This window comes from Lepisosteus oculatus, chromosome 9 (genome assembly GCF_040954835.1).
Source record: "Lepisosteus oculatus isolate fLepOcu1 chromosome 9, fLepOcu1.hap2, whole genome shotgun sequence".
NCBI classification, from domain to species: domain Eukaryota; kingdom Metazoa; phylum Chordata; class Actinopteri; order Semionotiformes; family Lepisosteidae; genus Lepisosteus; species Lepisosteus oculatus.
The window spans coordinates 11712610-11720348 of NC_090704.1; positions in this window are offsets into that span (position 1 = coordinate 11712610).

Here is a 7739-nt window from a genome sequence, read left to right on the forward strand (position 1 = left end):
TCCCGGAGGAAAGGGGCGGGGCGCAAGTCACCACTGAGCCTGTACAAAAACTCCGCAACGCTGGGAAAGTGACGAGTTTTCAAAAAGTTTGTATGACAGCACCAAGTGGTTGGTGTTTCCATTCATATCTGTGTGTGGTGCGTTTGTTAAGAACGATACCATTTTTTTCCATACTTTACCGGTATCTGTTGACCCGCAGTGTTATGGGCAAAAGACTTCTTCCATTTTGATGTCTGAGCAATGAGTGTCCTGGAGCAAACTCTTCTGTTTGACTAAGTTAAAAAGAAATCAATCACACAGCACTTTGTCCACGAAAGCCTGTAAACTTTCATTAATCTTACATAAGTATGTGTGAATAGAAACGCTTGTATAGGCATTTAGTGAAAGTAACTAAATATAAATTATTATTCCCATTATAAATAAGAATAAAGGAGCAGAATAAGCTCTTTTCTTAAAAAACATATTTGGCATCAACATAAAGCGACATAGCGTAACAACCATATTTCCATCTCTTGTGATCATATTCTTTTTTCATGAAAGAAAACTTTAGAAGGGAGAATATATGTTTGTTTACTTGTGGTCAGATATGTAATATATACTGTACTTTGCGCTTTACTCAACATAACCAATGTTTCATTATAGTACTTTAAAATTTACGTGGATTGTGAAATGTATCTAGTGACCCTAGTATCCAGTGAAACTTTGTTCTGCACTATGTTCTACTAGAAAATAATGGAAGGAGGCAAAAAGCCATATTTAAATTTCATTTCCATTGTATGTTCTAATGAAATCTTTGTTCTACTGAGACCAGCTGCTCCCTAGTTAACTTGAATTAACATCTACAAGTCCTTAAATGTGATTGTGACATTAATTTACTTGTTAATTCCATCTCTGTTAGCATTCTATCATAAATGTGAGTAATGTTTCTGCAAAATATCCCAACTGTAGATTAAAATATTAATTAGATGCATGAATACCAATCTAACAAAATGTAATGGATATTCATTACACATTAAGCAGATGTTTTAAGATTTTGTTTGTTTCTAAGAATTTTTACAAAGACAAATGTTTTTTTTACTCTTTGCACACCCACAATTTACACTATTGAATTAGAAATCTCTTTCTTTTTGTTAATCTTGTCTATACCTGGCAAATGCAAAATATTTAAAAAGTTAAATATATGCTTCCCATTGACATTCAGCTTTAGTGTTTGGCTTTAGGAAGATCTGAAGATCTGGTGTGTGGATAGCGATATATAGGGATTATAGCTGAGGCTACATTGTGTGTATTGTATTGTTTACAATTTTCTCTCTTCTTTCAATAGGATCAGTTATATACAGTACACATAAGGATCGTCTTAACAATTTCAAATTTCTGGTTTCTAGGGGAGTAATTAAAAGGGTATATGAAAAGTCATCAAACTGTAAAAAAATAGATTTATTTAGAGATCATATATTAGCCTATAATATAAAGGTTTATGGAGATTTTTTTTCTAAAACTTGGGCCTAAATAAAATCAAGCTGCCTGCAAAAACTGGAAACTAAAGAGTCTATGTGATAGAAGCATTCTGTTTTGTGTGTAGATGAAGTCTCTGTACTGAGTATTTGGTTTGTAATTTGTAACTAGACAGAACAGACACATGCCAGGCCTCATTTGTACAGTTTTCATACAATGATTTAAAACCAACGGTTTGAATGGTATATGACCACCTTAATGTTCACAGTCATGAGTTCCATTCAATGTGTAATCTTCTCTTGTTCATGTATGTTTTGTACATGCAGAAATACCAATTCCAATGATTGAAGAAGTAAATGAGTGGTTTTGTGAGACAAAAATTACTAAAATACAGACCTTTCAATTGAGGTATATTAAGAAAACCATAAAATGCTTTTTGTAGCACATCAACAGTGCACATCAACTTCAGAAACCCTGGGCTATATAGACAATTCCAGAAAGACCAATGTGTATTGATCATTGTGACTGTTATACACCTGATGAGTTTCCCCAGAGCTCCAATTAAATTTCTTAAATTCAAAAGGCATACAACAACACATTATATAATGTCACTGATAAATAAACACCAATTACAATTATTTTTTCCTTGCATTTTGTCTTCATGTTGGGGGGTGAGCACAGAAACATCACCATGGGCAACTACAGTATGTGGACATGCACCTAGGAAAGATGTGGGGTGCAATGTGTTGGGGCTGTTTCTCCTGGGCAAAGTAAAATATTGCTTTAAATATAGAGCGAGCTGCTTACTCCCACATCCTAGAGTTCCCTCTGTGTTCCTTGGACATTTATTTAAGTTTTAAAAAAATCTGAACCTTTTAACTGTCACTCATGGAAATAGAATTTAGACAGAAAAAAAAAACGTCAGACTCCTTCAGTTGACACTTCACTGAGCCAAAGTTGAGAAAATAAGGAATTCATATTTTCCCATACAAAATAATGATACCCTGTGGTGAACACGTCTCAGCTGCTTGGTTGAGCAGACAGACAAAGGGTTAAATGTGTTCAATTAAAAGTGAAGAGCACAACTTCTTTCACTGATATTATTGTTTGTGGTCTTGATTGCTTAGACCGTGATTTAACATCTTTGTATCTTGTTGAATAGCTTTAGACTATTTTCACTTTTAAGTGAGTTATAATTGTTATAATTTTTATCATCTTTGAGAACTCATAATTAAGAAATGTACATTTGTATTTTCACTTAAAACTTAAATTATTCATCAGGAGTTAACGAATATCTCAGAGTAATAACATTTATCACAGTAAACTTTAATATTTTCTGATAGTCCATTATTTAGTTTGCTGTGTCCATTCATTGAAATGACTGTGTGAAAAATAAGTAGGTATTACAATTGAAGATTTCAAGTAGTATAATTCCTTTTTGTCTTCAAATCGATGCACACATTATTCTGACTGTTGATGTTGTTGACTTAAGTTGTTGTTTAAAAGGCTTTAAATGTCATTTTGTTATTTGTTGAAAATTAAATTAGTATAATATGTTAATGATATGTTCATTTCTAGATGGAATACTTATTGGACTATAGATATTTTCACGGTTTTAATATCATATTCGATTATGGTCCAATAATTTATTTGATAGATTTCAACTTCTGTTATCCTTGTTAATGTCTAGTTAAAGGAAAACATAAGCTTATAAACATAGATGTTGTTTTTAACATACACAAGGTACAAATGAAACTTTACTGTATATATGAAGACAGAGCTAGACAGAGCTATTTAACAACAGAAAAAAAATGTTTTATTTTCAATTTGCAAATCCATTTTTTCATTTTTTTCAAGTTGTTCTCTTACTAATCTTCCAGGTTCTACCAAACAAAGGACTTATTGCCTGATGTGCAGTTGAATTGTGAAATGTTACCTCAGTGATCATTCCTGTATAAGTAGATACTTCTTGCAGCACTGTAAGGTCTTCTTGCATGTTTAATCTGGACTGTGAGATGCAGCCTGGTGGTGGTTTATGAGTATGTTTTGATATATTATTAAAGAGTTTTTTCCTAAAAGACACAGAACGTGTTACGATGTTTTAAACAATGCTTTTAAGGTTTACTCAAAAAACAAGGGTACATCAGAGACTGAATTATCAATACCCACTGATATTGTAGAGGCTGAAAAACATTAAGTGGAATCGAATCGTTTATTCTTTTGCCTGTTTCGGTAAGGTTTCTGTCTGTTTTCCCAAAATTTCAAGTGATTCCTAAAATCAAAGGCCCAAGTCTCGCAGTTACTGTCTGTCTCTCTGCAGTGCACAAGCCATCCCTTCAAAAAGAAACTCTAAACCAGGACACTGCGCTTCCTGGGGAAAGGATCTTTATTGACTTAATGCAACGAAGGCTTTCTTCATCTTCTTGAGCGTAGAGATAAAGTAAGTTCTTACCAGCTGTTTTTAGCTTCTGGCAGAATTGGTCATGAAAATCCCAATTACAAAGCAGCATACTTTCACCCTGATAGCTGCATGTATTTCTTCTTGTTAGTACTTTACTGAAAAATCCCATTCCACCCAGGAGCTTAAAGGTAAACGAGCAGTGGTGGTTTTGTGCATGCTGGGCTCATCTTCTGTCAAACACGTATTTACCTCATTAGGCCATGCCAAAGAAGAATTGGTCATGTTTCGCTTTAGTTTTGTGTCTGTGGCCTCATAGATTTTTTTTCACAAATTCAGAATTAACATTAGGGATTTAAAACAAAACCAAAGTGGGTGTTTGCCATGATGTTTACATTGTTGTTTCTCCAGCATTTCATTGTTGTTACACCTTGTTCCTAAGACTGGAAAAGCACAATAGTTGGAAATGGTTAACATAGTTTAATTTGAACAAAACAGAAGAATCAAAAGTGTGATCTTCTTACAGTTTGGGAGGTGGCGTCCTCTGGGTTTTAGCCTCTTCAATTATATATTAGTTATATATGTATATTATGTGTACAGTATGTGTATCTGATAAGGAACAACTTTTAAATGTGAGGTGTTTGTTAAGAGCAGTTTATATTCACAAAAGCTGAAATGAGAAGTCACTTTAGGTGGTTCAGCTGCCCTCTGCATTGTGAAACAGCAAGAACACTTTTTTATTGCTTTTCCTGAATTTTGTGTATTTTTGAATGCTTTGCTTAGAGGTAATTTTACAGGACCATCTTGACAGTTCCTAGTTTCCTATGAGAAACTGCTTCAGATGGGAAGAAAGGGAAAAGGAATTTGATTCCATTGTTCCGTTGTTAACATTATTTAATCAAAATACTTTTAATTTCTAGCTTTATTTAATCTAACATTTCTTAAAAAGACATGTTAAGAGTCAGAAATATACTGGTGCTCTTCAGAATTCACTCACATAATTTCATCTGGAAAGCTGAATGAGGTCAGTATAAATAAGGAAAGAAGGCATTAATTATACATACTGTAACACTTTCAATAGATTTTTTTATATTTCCTGAAACTATAAAGCATCGTTTGTTTTTCTGTATTCGGAATTATGTTTGTATGTATGCTTGTATATGTGTATGACTGGACTTTTTCTTCATCCGCAACAAAGGAGGCTGGTCATTGTAACTGTCATCGTATTTAAACAGGAATTATTGTCTCTTGCAGTTGCGTCACATATGCCTAAAGGGAAAATAGATATCTTTTCTCAAGGAGCATTACATTGAACAATGCATGTCAGAGGACTGCCCCATAGAGATGACATATGTTTGGCAATGGACATCTGAAATATTGGTCTGGGTCTGGAAATGGCAGTATCACACTACCACCCCTGGAAATGACACTTCATCAGTTGAATTCTTCCTTTGAACGCTGCCAAACAGATGGCAAGGCTATAGCTTTTGCTATAGTCATCTCTTTTGTGTAGCTTTTTGCTTAGCATTACTTTGTGTGGACAATCAAGCCACTTTGTTGACCAGCACTGGCATTTCAGTTACAAGTATATTAAAAGATCAAGTATCTGTATGATACAACTAAATTTGTATTTAATTTGTATCATGAAAGGCCAGATATGGCTTGGTATGTTCTCACTGCAATCTGAGAGTATTAATCATACCACGGTGCGGTGGCTCTGTGGCTAAGGATCTGCGCCTGTGGCTGGAAGGTTGCTGGTTTATATCCCGCCGTCGGCAGAGGAATCCTACTCTTTTGGGCCCCTGAGCAAGGCCCTTAACCCCAACTGCTCCAGGACTCCGTATAAATGGCTGACCATGCGCTCTGACCCCAAGCTTCTCTCCCTGTCTGTGTGTCTCATGGAGAGCAAGTTGGGATATGTGAAAAAAGACAAAACCCTAATACAAGAAATTGTTTATCGCCAATAAAGTGATCTTAATTACGTTTTCATTTTGATTAAAACCATCTACAACCCACATGACTGGATTATTAGCATGCAAATTCTAGATTTTTCATTTTATCATTTTTCAGAAATGGCAGTATTCTTTTTTCACTGTAATACCTGTTTAATTTTTGCATCATTTTGGAGAAGATGCAATTTAAGACAAGTCATAAATACTGGACTTATGGCATTATGCAATCTAGCTATTTTCTTTAACATGTGCTCTTCATTATAGAGGTTATGTGAAATGGAAAAAAATATAAAATAGAAAAGGTGAAGTTTGTCATGTTAATTTTGATGAAACAATAAATTGTATAAGCTTCAATTTTATAAAAGCTATTTAACAGTCGAAGGCTACTTTTGCTGAGACAAACACCTGCTGTACCTGCTTTTGCAGTTCTGTGAAGAACCCATGTTTTGGATTAAAACAAATTAAACACAGTTGTTTTATGCTGTTGCATTATGTACATATTATATAAACAACTCTTACATCCCCCCACACAGACACTGCAGGCAGCCATAACCCAGAATATTCTGATAATGACTGTACAATACATTTAGAATTAACATAAGGCCATAACAAACCACAGCTGAACTACAGCCATAACAGAAGTAACAGCAATATGTCTTCAATTATAGTTTGTAATTGTCAAACATAAATGAAGAAATGACCAAACAAAAGCACTAACACATGCTGGAAATAAACTGGTATAGTAGGTGGGTGTCTTCTGGTAGAATATTTTGAAACTACCACTTTCTACACAAAACATAAATGGATCACTGAATCTTGAAACATGCAGTAAAATCCTGTATGTTTTTTTCTCATGTACCATACGGGACACATATCACCAAGTTGTTTCATTGAGCTGAATCATTTATTACAATGTTGTACAGAGAATGTCAACACGATTGAATATAAGAACAATTTTTAAATGGATTTTCCTTTCATATATACCAAATGAAATCAGCCGATTTTGAACAGTTTGTGTTTTGGAAGGGCCAGGGCAGGGCAGCTGAGGGACATTCTTAAGATTTTCATTAAGTTTAAGAACTATATCTAGATGAATTCATTGCTTTCCATAAAATATCCTTTCATGGGAAAGATGTATTATTTGCCTTCTGATTGACTGGTAGCTAAATTAAAAGCTGAAATATGATAACAGAATTTACTTCATTCATGTAACGGCTCACATCATACCAACCTCAGCAGAGATAATGGTATTATCAAACAGTCGTTACCAACATCTTAGGTAGTGAGGAAGTGTCTTTGCATTTGGAAGTGTATTTTCTGTGTTAAAACATTTTTCTTCATCGCAGTGGAGTGTTATACTGGGTGTCAAAAATGACAAGCCTGACACAAGTGAATCTAACCCATACAACACCCCAGCCGCTTCCTGTGCATGTGAACCAGTTTTGCCCCATGCCTTTGACTTGAGCTGTCCATTGTTTAGGAGCTACATACAGTATTTAATTTACAATAGTATTTAAAATTCACAGGCTAGGCAGAGCTGATATTTTGAGTAAAGGTAGATGTATGGTGCTTAAATTTAAAACAAATCAAACAGTAATTTTCTCTTTCAACATGAGTGAATTTAAATCTCCTTTAAAGCAAGACTTCAACTTCTTGCAACTTCTGAGTGCATTTAAATCTGCTTTGCAGTGGGACTAATTCAAAGAAAATGAAGTGTGGTGATGAAGCTACATTCTGCACAACTGTGAGGTCTTAGACCTGTTGATTTCACAAACATTATTATTGCATTCACATTTTAAAGAATTAAATATGCTTAAGCTCTTTGCTTTGTAAGCAAAAAGTAAGATGAGGTGCCTTTCTCTTGTTTCTTTCTACTTCAAGAGATAAGTAGTCTAAAATAGAAATGTACTGTTCATTTTGCTTCCTATCCTCTT